This window comes from Mastomys coucha, unplaced genomic scaffold, assembly GCF_008632895.1.
Source record: "Mastomys coucha isolate ucsf_1 unplaced genomic scaffold, UCSF_Mcou_1 pScaffold14, whole genome shotgun sequence".
Taxonomy (NCBI): Eukaryota; Metazoa; Chordata; class Mammalia; order Rodentia; family Muridae; genus Mastomys; species Mastomys coucha.
Window position 1 is genome coordinate 136,540,722 of NW_022196896.1, and position 15,396 is coordinate 136,556,117.

Below are 15,396 nucleotides of genomic sequence, written 5' to 3' on the forward strand. Positions count from 1 at the left end.
GGGGGAGGGGGGGTAACTCTTTTCTACCCTTAGGCTGTAGAGACAAGGCTGCCAGATTCACACAGGGAGGTAAAGACCTAAATACAGAGTGAAAATAAAAATTAAATACAGAAAATTTACAAAAAAAAAAATACAACAAAAAAGTCATTTTGGAGGAAGAGTGTGATCAAATCTTATAAAATATTGTCTCTACTTTCAGAAGCATTTAGAAGTAGCCTGAGGAAAGAAGCTGGAAGTCAGGCTGGGATGGATTAGCCAGGTTAGAAATCTTCTCAATTGGTTAACTTTTAAAACTGTGTCAAGATGTCATTTGAAAGATATTTGAAGTCCAATAAAACCAGAATCTTTAAATCCAATAAAACTATGAATCTTTCATAGTTAAAAATTATGCTAACATGATGTGTGGACTCACTCATGTCCCTGCTGTCTTTCAGTTATGCAAAGTCTAAATGATCTATAGGGACCTTAGGAACTGTGTTCAATGCACAACTCCAACTTCCCTTTATTTCCTGTTCCCATTCTTCTTCCTCTCTCTAGTAATTTCTGTTTTAATCTTTTATACTTTGAAATAGTTCTATCTGTTGGGCTGCTGACAAGATTTCTTCTTTTTAAATGGCTTATTATTATTTTTGAAAATAATGTTTCATTGTATAAATGGGATACAAATACAAAACACAAAAAAAGATGCCAAAGTTGATTTAATATTTTGGCTACCCTAAGTAGTGTTTAGACAAATCCATGAGTATAAATACCTCTTTGATATGCTGGTTTTATAAACAAGGGTTTATAGGGGTTATGTTAGGGTCAGATGTTAGGTCTATTTTAGAATTTTAATTTGTGCTTTTTTATTTTTATAAGACTATTCATTGTACAAGACAATGGATTTCATTATGATATTTTCAGTCAAATGAATACCATTTATAAGTGGATCATGTTTATATTGACTGTCATTCCTTAATTCTTCTCTCTTCACCATCATCCTGGTGATACCCATCATCTGTAGTGGAGCCTTTTTGACTTTCCTCTCTCTCTCTCTCTCTCTCTCTCTCTCTCTCTCTCTCTCTCTCTCTCACACACACACACACACACACACACACACATACACACTCTCTCTCTCTCTCTCTCTCTATATATATATATATATATATATATATATATATATAATGTTGCTAAGTTTGTATTTCTGAATCTGATTTATCCTACTTAAATTGATAATCTCTGGGCCCACCCATGCTCTTGCAAATAAAATGGCTTCATCTTCATTACGACTGAAAAGCATATGCCCTGTATTTTCTTTATTACTTCATTCATTGTTGAGTAACCAGGTTGACTAACAGTGTAGTCATTGTGAGTAGTAAACTGTTAACATGGGTGTGCAAGGATCTCTACTGAATGGTGACTTTGATTCCTCTGGCTGTCTACCCATAAGTTGTATAGGTGGATCACATAATAGCTCTAATTTTAGTTTCTTTGAGGCATCTTTAGAGTGATTTCCATCATAACTTCATTCATTTACATTTCCCCTAACAGTGCTTTACATACCCCTCATCCTCCTACCACCACCCAAGCTTCTATCAGACTTTGTTATTTTTTATTTTCTTTGTCATAGGCATTCTGACTAGGCCTAAACAGAATCTCAAAGTATATTGATTTAGATTTCCCTGTGATTAAAGGTGTTGAATGTCTAGACATGTAGTTATTGGCTATTGTTTTTTCTTTGAAAAACTGCAAAGTTCACTTGTCCATTTGTTGATTGGATCACTAAATTTGTTTTTTATGTTCAATTTTTTGGCTTTCTTTTTATAGATATTATGTTTATCTTCCTGCAGATGAATAACTGGTAAAGATTTTCTCTTATTTTCTAGACTGTCTTTCCACTCTAATTTTGATATTAAAACCCTTCCAAGCTTGGCTCAACCTAATTTGTTAGTCCTCCTATTATTTCTCCCATTTTCTGAGTCCTATTCAGAAGGCCATTTCCTATGCTTATGTGTTGAAGTGTTTCCCCTGTGCTTTCTGGTGGTACCTGTGGAGTTTCATGACATACATTAGCAAACTTGTTCTAATTTCAGATGATTTTCATGTAGGATGAACAATAGCCTAATTCCAATCCCCATCTTCAGCTTCCCAGTGACTGTTCAAGAGGCTATGTCCAGAAATATGTTTCGGTGAGACTCAGAGGTCTGTAGATTCTTGGATTTATTTATGGGTGCTCCACTGGTCTGCATTTCTGTTTTAATGTTAATATAATGAGAACTTTATTACTATGGCTTGGTAGTATAATTTGAGTTCAGGTGTTGTGAGACTTATAATATTTACTTATTTACAAATTGGAGCTGTTTGGGAACCCTTGTACACCTATATAAGTTTAAGGATATTTCTATTTCTGTAAAGAATGTCTTTGGAAGTTTTAGGTGATTGTACTATTAATTTTAGGATATGGATATTTTAATAAAATTAACTCTTGAAAACATGTCATATGGAAGTCCTTGATCTCCTCAGACTTGAGCTTTGTACAAGGAGATAAATATGGATCAATTTGTGTCCTTCTACATGTAGACTGCCAGTTAGACCAGCACCACTTGTTGACCACTTGTTGAAGATGCTTTCTATTTTCTACTGTATTTCTTTGTCTTCTTTTGTGACTACTATTCTGCTATTAAAAATGAGGACATTATGAATTCTGCAGGCAAATATACAAAACTAGAAAATATCATCCTGAGTAAGGGAACCCAGACCCAAAAGGACATGCATAGTATGTATTCAATAATAAGTAGTTATTAGCCAAAAAGTTCAGAATGCCAACTCACAGATGGTGAGGCTTAATAAGAAGGAAGACCCAAGTGTGGATACTTTAAACCTACTTAGAAAGGGGAACAAAATAATCAAGGGAGGCAGAGGGAGGGAGGAATCTGGGTAGGAGATGAATAACTTGGTTTATTTACTCCATGTTTGAAGCCTCTTTCCTGATCCCCCACCATTTAGTGCACTGCCTACAATTTTAAGAAATACATTGAATAATAGCTGTGAGATGGGAATCCTTGTCATGTTTCCAATATCAGTGGGAAGCCCTGCAGTTTTTTCTCATTGAGTATCATGTTCATGGTCACTTTGTTATATGTAACTTTCATATATTGAGGAAGAAACCCTTTACATAGTTTGTTCCAGGCTTTTATAGTTTTCATAATGGGTTTACCTAGTCTTTTAATTGAACCATTGTTGCATCTCTGAAATGAAACCAACTTGGGTATGACATTTTGGTAGGTTCTTCTACCTGGTTTGCAAGTATTTTGATGAGGATTTTCATGTGGGCTGCAGATTTTTATTTGGTTGTGTTGGAAGTGGATCTTCAGTCTATTTTGAATATGCCTATAGGGGTATTAGCTTCATCTCTTTTTCCTTTTTTTTTCCCCCTATTGATTAAGTCAAAGCATTTACTGAAGTTGTGTTGGGGAGTAGTAGGCATAGTAATCTGTGCTGAATGTCAGGAGTATAGTTTAGCAGCAGACATCTGTGTTAATGTTGAGGTTCATACATAGCACCACTTAAAGAAGGGGAAAAAACTAATAACATTAGTACAATTGATGAACCAGATACAAAACCAAGTGACAACTCTGAAATCATTCCTAACAATAGTAGGAACAACAAACTGAAGTGTTAAATAATACTAATAAAATAGTTTTAAAACAGCATAATAATAAAGAAAAAATTAAGAAAGAAGAGTACAGAGAATGGAAAGAAGAAATAATATACAAAAACTTAAAAGGGAGAGATCAGTGGTATGATGAAAAATGAAGACTGTATGTAAGAACAGGAAAAAAGCAGTGTAAGGACTTGATGACTGGAAAGAGAGAAAGAGGAAGAAAAACAAAAACACAACACTGAACAATAAAAATATATGTATAAGAAGGGAAAAACCATAAACTCATCTGAAAGCATAAAAAGTCTTCATAAAAATGAAAAAGGAAAAAAAAGAGAACCTTGTCATTTGTCATGTCCGCCCTGACCAGCAAGAAAGCCGCTTGACCCGAGCTCTTCCTTTTAGCAGTTTATTCAGGAACCTCTTTTTTTCCTTTTAGATATTTTCTTTATTTACATGTAAATTTCTCCATTCCAAGTTTCCCCTCCAAAAAACAAAGAAACAAACAAAAACAACAAAAACAAACCCCTGTTGCCTCCCACTTCCCCATGCCTACCACCCCGCCCTCTCCCACTTTCTGGCCCTGGCATTCCCCTACACTGGGGCACAGAACCTTCACAGGACCGAGGTCCTCTCCTCCTATTGATGATTGAATTTGCAATCCTCTACTATACACATGTTGCCTGAACAATCAGACCCCTCCATGTGCAGTCTTTGGTTGGTGGTTGAGACCCTGGGAGCTCTCAGGAACCTTTTTAACAGTGTTTCCCCTCCTGCTTCTCCTGCTTCTCCTGCCTCCGGGGAGCCATTACTTAAGCCCCACCTTTCTGCCATCTAAGCCCCGCCTTCCGACCCTCGGCTGTTAAGTACTCCCAAGCTTAGCCAATCCCAATGGGCTATGTAGCAAAAGCGGATAGGTCACCAAATGCGGAAGCAACCAATGGCAGCAAGCTTAGCCAAATGAGGGCTTGTTTATGAGACCACTCGCTCTCGGGATTATGGAAGCCAATGCCCTCTCGGGGCGCAGCTGAAAGCGGCTCTCCACAGTCATTGTCCCAACCACAAGAATTAGTGAATATCCCCCATTTCCACTGATCTTTCTCTGCCTCAGTGGACTGTGCAACCCATGGAGCACTCAAAGCCTGAGAAATATCCACCCCTTCCTCCTTTGGTATTGTCAGTAGGTCAGTGGGCATGGCTTAGAGCTGGAGGTCATTGGGTGTACATTCATTTTCCTGCTTTGTACCAGGTATCGTGAAATCAACTTTGTCTTGGTGACATGGGCCAGACCAGCCACAATAACCTTTGTTATCTAAGTACTGGATGGGGTAAAAAGCAACACAAGATCAAAGCCATACAGAAGTGTATTTTCCCAAGGGCCAGTACCTGTTCACAGTCCAGAGCTTCCAGGGTCTCTTGTCTTTCCTTAGCTGTCTGATTGAGCTATATGGCAAAGCAAGTTCTACCCCTTGCCTCATTTATGGCCTGCATACGTACATATTTCACAATGAGCTAGCTTCACTGGCATTCTTCTGGAAACACACTGGGCTATAAAATAGATGTTGTTCCAAACAACATGTCAATATTGGCTGTGATCTTCCAGGGAAAGGAAGATGCATAACTTACATTCTCTAAAGCACCAAACTTGGTGTTGACATTTACATGGCCGTCAGTTATAGCACTATACTTTTATGTTGAGAAATCCAGAACATTTCTTAAGCATAGACTTGCTCCACAGCACAGGGATGGTCTAAGCTCAGGCTGCTTTTGTGTCCGACATCTGTTTTGGTGCCAGTTTTACCAACTACATCTTTCTCTCTTTCCCTAGGGGTTAGTCCTTCCCTCTGCTATGGTGTTCACAGGCTGAGAGCTGTCATGTTGTTTCTCACCCCGTTTCAATAACTGGAGACTTTTCAAGCCTCTGTTTGTCCAGTATGAAACTTGAGCATGTTCCCTCAGGTACCCACATTGCTATATTTTAATTCTAAGCTGCATCAGTTCTGAACCACTGGGAGAAGCTGGGAGGTGCTGCTTGTCTTTAGTCTGCCACAGTGGCCTGTTCTTAAAATTTTGAGCCTCCATGCTCTTCTCTGCAATGTATATAGTCAAATAATTACCACTTCTGATAGCTCCTAAGAATTTCATATAATACTCTCTTCAGCTAAGATGATGAGTGGCTGCACCTATATTAGTTGATTTTATGTTGCTGTGGCCAAGGCAATTTATGTATGAGAGAGTTTATCTTTGGTTGTGATTACAGATGGAGAGTCATTAATAGCAGAGGAGACATGATAGCAAGGAGCTGAGAGAGAGCATCTCCAACCTCAAGCACCAACCAGAGACAGAAAACTGGTAATGGGGTGAGGTTATTAAATCTCATGGCCTACACACAGTGATGTACCTCCTCCTGCAAGGCAACACCTCCTAAACCTCCCCCAAACAACACCAACTGAGGACCAATTACTCACATGCTGGAGCCTATGGGAGCATTTCTCATGCAAACCATTGTAGTATTTTTCATCTTTTCAGTTTCCAGAAACTTTACTTTATACCTGGAAAACATTGTAGACTTTGCTTGTCTAGTTGAGGAATATTTCAGCAAGAGGGGTCATCTAAGAGATTGGAGACTTCAAATTCCTTGGGGGATGGGAAATAGAGCACATTTGAGGTGATGTTCATGGAGGAGGATGATCTTAAATGTTACTGGCCAGGTGGGTCTTTTCTCCTGTAGAACAGAAAGCAGATATAGATTAATTTTTGAAGTAAAGGGAAAGTGAGAATTACTTAAAGAAAAGCACAGCAGGCCCAAAGCAGTCTAGCAACTAAAGAGTGTCTTGAAGAGAAGTTGGCAGCATCCTGCCAAATAGGCAGAGTAACTGTAACAACAGTATATATATTGTTTATTGGCTTGAATAGCCACATCTTTTCTGGGACATGCATTTGGTGGGGAAAGGGAGGAGTTTTCAGTATAGACTGTCTCATGGCTCTAAATGCCCTTAAATTTGCATAACAGGTCCCTCTTGGTAAAGAGCTTATCATGCTAACATATTACAATAAAAGTGTAATGAAGTTCAAGATCAGTCAGATTTGTCAGCTTGGTGGTCACTGATGTTAACTGGGCTTCCTGTAGCACCCTGCTATCTGACTACTATAAGAAGTAGAGCTATGGTCTTGATATCATGGAAGTCCAGCAGTCTGTCTGTTGTTTCCCTGTAGCATGCCTGCTGCTACAGCCAGAGCAGTTTCTTCTATGAAGAAGACATTCTTGATTCTCTCTTGTCCTATAGTTACTGAGGATATGAATTATGCAGGCCTACTTTTCCTTCCTCCCTCTCTTCCTTCTGCCTCTGCCTTCCCTTCCTTTCTTCTTTCCTGTTTACTCACTCCTTCCTTTCTTTCTTCCCCTCTGTCTTCCTTCTTCTGTCTCTCTCCCTCTCCTATCCTACTCTCTCTCTCTTTCTTCCTTCCTTCCTTCCTTCTTTCCTTCCTCCTTTCCTTTCTTTCTTTCTTTCTTTCTTTCTTTCTTTCTTTCTTTCTTCCTTTCTTTCTTTCTTCCCATGTAGCTGAGCTATTTTGTCTGTGTAACCCAGGCTGGTCTTAATGCTGAGACCATTTTAACTCTGCTCCAGGCAGAGTTAAATTGTTCCCCCATGGTGAACAATTTGGTGACTTTCATTCAGAAATTTTCTGATTTTTCTAGGGCTCTTTTTAATTTCTGTGATAACTATGGCTGTCTCTCTTACCTTGCTCTGTCTCTGTTTCAGGTAGAGTACTACTCTGTAGCCTAGGCTGGTGGTCTGGTGCTCACTGTGTTGTAGCATAGTCTAATCTTGAACTCATGACAATACTTTTGCCTCAGCCTGGTCCCAAATGCTGGGAATAAACGTGTGGGCTACCACCTCTGACTTGATTTTCATAGTTCCTCCATATGGCTCTTGTTTTTTAATGCTTTCTTTTGTTGTCATTGCAGAGACTATAAATGAGTGTTTAATTCCATCTACTTACTCACAAAGGCTTTGTGTGAGCCAGTGAGGCTGATGGAGGTGGAATATTCAGAGACAAGCCATGACAACAGTAGAATGGTGAAGGGACACTGGTCCTGGCATCAGCATGAGACACTGGGTTAATTCCTCCACACCTCCTTATCACCAGTTTTCTAATTAGAATTTGAAATTGGTACTGCTCTCTTTGTCTCCCTGGGTTTCCATGAAGGTCAGATGTAACAGTATATGTTGAAGTAGTTGGTGAATTTCCAGCATTGAAGGAGTTTCAGAAGCCATGGTGATGGGACAAGCTTTACTAACTTATGAATTCAAAATGTTCTTTGGATTTTTCTTCATTGCCCTGACCCCATTTGATTTCTACTGTATCACAAATATCAACAACAGAAAGTATATTTTGTTAGGTCTCTGTGATTTGGGATGTGATACTATCCCTGAGAAACTACCTTCATTACAAGGACTTATTTTGATGGGCACCTCTGAACCATTCTCAGCCCTTTATTTGTCTGGCACTTCATACCACATAGATGTAGCGTAATATGACTCATGTTTCTGGAAATCATTCTATAATGTGAAATTGTCTTATAAGCTGTTTGTAGTCAGTAATAACTCAGGGAAACATTTTGGCATTCATCCATTCTAATGAAGCAACCATGGAATCTAAAAGGGAGTTTTCTACCTGTCATAGAATTTCCTATACACACTTAGCTTATGAGCACCACTGATAATATAAGAGTAAAGCTGAAGGATCTATTGAAGTTTTACATACACTGCCATGGGTGAGCCAGTTTTTAAAGTTTAGCAGATATTAATTACTTGACCAGAAGTTATAGGCTAGGGTCATTTCTTGTACTGAGGGGGAATTCTAAGATACAATATACTCATGCATAGAGTTCACATACTAGTCAATTTTAAAGCAACTGTAATTTAAAAAAAAAAGAGGTGCTGACTGTACAAGCAACAGTTGTTTAAATGCAAAGTACTAACAGGCAAAAACACTGATTTTTAGAAAAGGTTTTCTGAGGTATGTCATGCAGAGAGCAAGAAAGGGTCTTTTTCCATGGCTACATCTTTGGTAGTTTTCTAGTAATGTTAACAATTATTGGTTAGACACTGTATTGGTTTTTAAGGGGAAGGCATTAATTTCCTGGGTATCCAGATACTATAGGATTTTATAAGTACCTGTCAAATCACAGGCTGTCTTCTTTTCACCTTTTTATCTTTAATTTCCACATTATACTTTAAAGCTCATGAGCATGTTTTGATCCTTTCCAAAGCTGCTTTATGACCTGCAAGCATTCTCTTATCAAGTAGTAAATGCTCTGTCCAGAGATCCATTACAGATCCTGTATTTAACTCTACTTGGGAGACATTGTTGTGGCCACTGTTCCAGGGCTGGTAGTCTGCCAGTAAACTCTGCATTTCTTTCTGTCATTTCTTACAGAGGAACTGCTGTGGATCTCTTTTGGCCACGGCACTCCAGGCATAGCCTTTTGCCTTTGAACTGAGATCTAAAGACAAGAAATTTTTTATGATGCTCAAACCCCAGATCAGGAATTCACTTCTATACTTGTCCAGGAAAAAAATCTTTTTATTTTAATAGACACTCTCTTCAAATGTCAGGCAACATGGCTGTTTTTCATGCTTTGCACTTCACAATGTATTTTAAAAAATAGCTTAAGATGTGAGTTTGTAGGTACTTGATGTATTATTCAGAACAAATTCATTTGAAGGCGTGCATCAAGATGTTACTATCAGAATGACCATCCTTTGTTTTAGTTCACTTTCTGTCTGAGTCAAAGTAGAAGATTCATGGTGATATGCTTATCCCAGTGGGGAAAATCATCTTTTGAAGTCTCATTCAAAAAAAAGAGAAAGCCTACTTGTCTTTCCCACAGGTTCCACTTAGAGAATTAGGTAATTGAGCCAACATGGAAGTCTGTATGGCTCGAGGACTATGTTATTAGCTGTTCACCATTCTCCATGTGTTCCTGTCTTATAGCCATATCTGCAAATGAGGAAGACAAACATTTTACTAAGAGTCCCATGGATATCTCTGTTTACTGAATAGTGACATTTATACTCTTTTGAAGCACATCATGGAACCCCATAGAAGTCATCTCCTAGTCTGGAAAGTATTCTTTGTAATGATCTGGAGTTTAGAATCCCTTTTCATTCTCTCATTCACAAAATTTAACTAGCAACTAATATAAAGTGAAACTAAATGATGTCACTTGCAAAGGTGCCTAAAAATAGTCACTGAGATTATAAAACTCCTAAAGAGTGATTCACGGAACTTGACACTGAAATGTTGCGAAGGTAGATTCAAGCAGGCTTCAGAGTGTGTCAGTATAGCTCAGCACAGAGACAACACTCTTGACCTTGGCTGTTAGTTTGCAAAGCAATGATGAGTCCATAGCAGCATGAGAACTGTGGGAGACAAAGCCTTTGTATTGGCTCCTTGCCTGAAAGTACAACCTTAGGCTTACATTGGCAAATTGAAACAGTCAGCATGACGTCAGACCCGTGCTTCAGTGTGCACAAGGTGATTATCAATGGGAACAGTCACCAGGATGGTTCCATCAGGTGAAACCATGTCAAGCTGACTTCCTGGATGATGTGAAAAACAAACTGGAAGAAGCTGCTTTTCTCCTCTCCAACAATGTGCCCCCCACCCACTCAGATCTGCACTTCTTTACAATAACATTAGTCAAGACAAGAAGTATACATCCTCTCTCTGTATTGCATTTAGCATATCCACTTATCTTCCAAACAGAATATTAAAAAAAAAACCAACAATGTATAAGTTACATAACACTCCATTGAATACCTAAATGCAGTTTTCAAACTGCCATACAATATATGTTAAGTTTCTATTACATTCATAGATTTAGTTGTGCAACTCAAAAGTAGTAGAGGGCACAAGTTCAGAGATGGAGATGGGGAAAAGGTATGTCTCTGATACAATGGTGGAAGTCGTAGAGCATTATGGCTGAAAAGAACTGGGCATGCAGCATTCTTCTTTTGCAGGGGTTTTTTATTGAAGAATTATGGAGATAATTCTAACTTTGTTTTTTATCTCTCTCAATTCTGTAAACATGGATAAGTTACTTGGATGTTCTGATCTGCAATCTAGCTTTATTATCTAGTAAATACATGGTTAGGTTAGATGAAGCCTCAGCTTTTTAACAACTCTAAACTTTATTAAGTTGCAACTAGACTATTGTTGAAGTAGAGAGGCTCAGCCTCTTGTAATTAGTCTTTGTGAGGCCTGCTCACCCAACATTCATTATTTGCTTGGGAAACTAGAAAAACTTCACTTTAAAAGTGGCCTCTTTTTTTTTTTTTTTTTTTTTTTTTTTTTTTTATCTTTAAACTTGAATCCCAGGGTCCTTTGGAATAGCAGGGAGATAAAAAAGAATGTCAGGGAGCCAGATCAGGCCCACAATAGGTGTTGCATATTGATTGCCTTGTCATCAGAATTTTGATTCAGATGATTGATTCAGTTTGACAGTGAGTAGTAGGTAGAACCGAACTGGAGCAGACAGAATAAAGGAGCAGACAGAATAAAGGAGGTATTATTAGACAAATGACCTGGTAACCTTGGTTTGTGACCAGACCACATTTGCAGAGTATAATTGTGATGAGAGAACCTATGTATTTTGTTTACATTGCTACACTTTCTTCTTCTTTTTGTCCCCCATTACAGCAAGATTACTTGCTAAAATTATACATTGCTAAAATATTCAATATCCGTAACTCTGCTCTTTCAATTCTTTTTTGTATCCTTTTTTTTTTTTTTTTTTTTTTTTTTTTTTTTTTTTTTTTTTTTTTTTGTTTTTTCAAGACAGGGTTTCTCTGTGTAGGCCTGGCTGTCCTGGAACTCACTCTGTAGACCAGGCTAGCCTCGAACTCAGAAATCCACCTGCCTATGCCTCCCAAGGGCTGGGATTAAAGGCGTACGCCACCACTGCCCCGTGTACCCATTTATTTTGAATTACATAAATCCACAGAAAGTTGCAGAAATAACAGTAAGAATTCTTTTATAAATTCAACTTAAGCCTTTCCAGTAGTTTACACATTGTTAGCTATACAATGATGTCAAATCTGAGAAGTCAACATATATAAGAATGCATATTCATGGTTCTATGCCATTGCTTCACATATGTGTCTGTGTATAGGCTGATGACAACTAAGACACAAGTGTATAAAAAAAAAATCATCCTTCTCTACCCAGTAAGAGCCACATTCCTTCTCTCCTACTGTCTATTCCTAACTCCTGGTAACAATGACTCTGTTCTCCATCTCTGTAACTTTTGGATTTAGAAAATGTTGCATAGAGCCAGTGAGATGGTTCAGCAGTTACTGAGAAAGCCTGACCAACCGAGTTTGTTTCCTGCAATCCAAGTAAAGGTAGAAAGAGGGATTTGAGTCCACAAAGTTGTCCTCTGATATGTATATCCTTGTGATGATATGTGTTTTCATGTCTTGCATAATACACACACACACACACATTGAAACTATGCATTAAAGAAATAATAAATGTCCCTCAGCAGAGAAATGGATACAGAAAATGTTGTAAATCTACACAATGGAGTACTACTCAGCTATTAAAAACAATGAATTTATGAAATTCTTAGGGAAATGGATGGATCTGGAGAATATCATCCTGAGTGAGGTAACCCAATCACAAAAGAACACACATGGTATGCACTCTCTGATAAGTGGATATTAGCCCAAAAGCTCAGAATACCCAAAATAAAACCCACAAACCACAAGAAACTCAAGAAGAAGGGAGACCAAAGTGTGGATGCTTCATTCCTTCTTAGAAAGGGGAACAAAATACCTATGGATGGAGTTGCAGAGACAAAGTATGGAGCAGAGACTGAAGCAAGGACAATCCAGAGACTGCCTCACCTGGGGATCCTTCCCACATACAATCACCAAACCCAGACACTGTTGTAGATGCCAGCAAGTGCTGGCTGACAGGAGCCTGATATAGCTGTCTCCTGAGAGACTCTGCCAGTGCCCGACAAACACCGAAGTGGAGGCTCACAGCCATCCATTGGACTGAGCACAGGGTTCCCAATAAAGGAGCTAGAGAAAGGACCCAAGGAGCTAAAGGGTTTTGCAGCCCCACAGGAAGAACAGCAATATGAACTAACAAGTACCCCCAGAGCTCCCAGGGACTAAACTACCAACCAAAGAGTACACATGGTGGGACCCATGGCTCAAGGTGCATATGTAGCAGAGGATGGCCTAGTTGGTCATCAATGGGAGGAGAGGCCCTTGGTCCTGTGAAGGCTCTATGCTCTAGTATAGGGGAATGCCAGGGTTGGGAAGCAGGAGAGGATGGGTTAGTGAGCAGGGGGAGGGGGAAAGGAATAGGGTTTTGTTCAGAGGAGGAACCAGGAAAGGGGATAATATTTGAAATGTAAATAAAGAAAATATCTAATTAAAAAAAACTTTACCCACTGAGCCATTGTCTTGTTCTCCCCCTTCTTTTAAATCAAATTATAAGTTGAAGTTAACAGTAGTTTTTCCATATATGCTTTCAACTCTGTTACTCCCACGGTGTTTAAAGAAATCCTGAATAGGACATCTGCAAAATAGCTTTGACATTGCTAACTGGCCTGTTTTGTCAAATCAACTCATTTTAGAGTTGAAAGAGCAATGTTTTAAGTATCAGACAGCATGTCAGAGGTTGGATAATGTTCCAGTTTTGGAATCTTGGTTTCCCATCTGTTCTTTAATCCCCAAGCTACCTTAGACCTAAATTTATTTGGGATCTGAAACTATATTTGGTCTTAGAATAAAAATAACATAGGAAAAATACAGTCCTAACGATGTCCAGAATTAAGTCCATATGATTTTTCACCTCAAAAATGCTTTTAGTCAGCTTTATAGCTTCATCACCCAAATGGTCTTTTCAGCTTTCATTACCATGTATTACATTTTTAATACTAATCAAATTTTATGGTTTTTGATGTATTTTAATTAGCCAAACTTGAAGAGTAAACATGCAACATTGCTGAAGTTTATGGATATTATCTGATCTAAGCATTCACATAAAAAGTGATCATTATTATGATTAAGTTTATTTAGCAAGACAAAGGTGTCAGGGAAGGCCTTTACCATGCCAAACAAAAGAAGGATCAATAGTAACCTCTGTCAGCCTGACACTCATAATGCAAAGCATCAGGAAATCCCAGAGGTTTGTAAATTATGGGCCACTGTTTTTTTTAAGAAGATACAAAGTCCTTAGTATGTTACAGTTCATTTTATAACTATTTTATAAATCAGAGCCTTGAGGAACATGAAGTAAGCATGGCTTTGCAGTGGGTTGCCACTGCAGGGATGTCACATGATAAATTTCACTGACTTACATTGTTCCTTGGGTATGAGTTCAGTTACAGTTGGCTCTGAAGGTCTTTGTTCTGAGATCTGTGGCAACTGTGATTTGTTCTTTGAACAGAGGTAATGCTTGTATTTAACAGTTGGCACACTTTGATTACTATCAGATTCTAGTAATGAAGACAAGTCATACTGTCGATTCCATTGTCCCTGGCATTTCAAGCATAGCTGTAGGCTATCCCACAGTAGATCCTGACCCCCACTCTCTCCCAACAAAGGACATAGGAAAACACATGTAGACAATAGATAGTATAATCTAGGACAGTGGTTTTCAACCTTCCTAATGCTGGAACTTTTTAATATAGTTCTTCATGTTGTGCTGACCCCAACCATAAAATTACTTTTGTTGATACTTCATAACTATAATTTTGCTACTGTTATAAATTGTAATACAAATATCAGAGTTTTCTCATGGGAAGTGATGGAGGAATGCATGAAGTAAGGATGTTTGGTGTCTTAGTTAGGGTTTTACTGCTGTGAACAGACAACATGACCAATGCAAGTCTTATATAGGACGTCATTTAATTGGTGCTGGCTTACAGGTTTAGAGGTTCAGCCCATTATCACCAAGGTGGAAGCATGACAGCATCCAGGCAGACATGGTACAGGCAGAGCTGATAGTTCTATATTCTCATCTGAAGGCTGCTAGCAGAATACTGACTTCCAAGCAGCTAGGATGAAGGTCTTATAGCCCACATCTACAGTGACACACCTACTCCAACAGGGCCACACTTTCTAAGAGAACCACTCCATGGGCCAAGCATATTTAAACCATCACAGTTGGTAATCAGGCACTAAAGGTCCTGAAGAAGGACCTTATAGGGAATGATTGGGATGGTATTAAAAAGTGTGCTGCAGGATTTAGGGATCTACTCATTTAGCAAATATTTATGAGCCTGTGAAAGGTTTCAAGTCAGGATATCTGCATATAGACATATAGTCTATAATGGAAAGGAGAAGATGCAGTCCTTGCTTGTAAGCTACTGAGAGATTGACAAGGACACAGCTCAAGTAACTAGATACTTATTCAGATGCCATTTAGGTACAAAGGTAATGGTGAACACACGATCATCCTTCAGGAGTCCATGGGAACTTAGGCTTCTAGGGTAGTTTGACAATAGGCTAGGATACAGAGGGACTTAGCATTAGGTTCTGGCCTCAAAGCAGTGAAAGCACAAGTGATGGTTGAGAAAAAATAGTCTCTCAGTAGCCACAGCATCTGACTTGTGAGAGGGAAGGAAGAGCAAGGCCTATTGGTAAGGCCTATATGGTAATAATTCATATTATATGGAGATGGTGTAGCTATCCTTTGTGGTGGACAAATGCTCTGATGAGGATGTT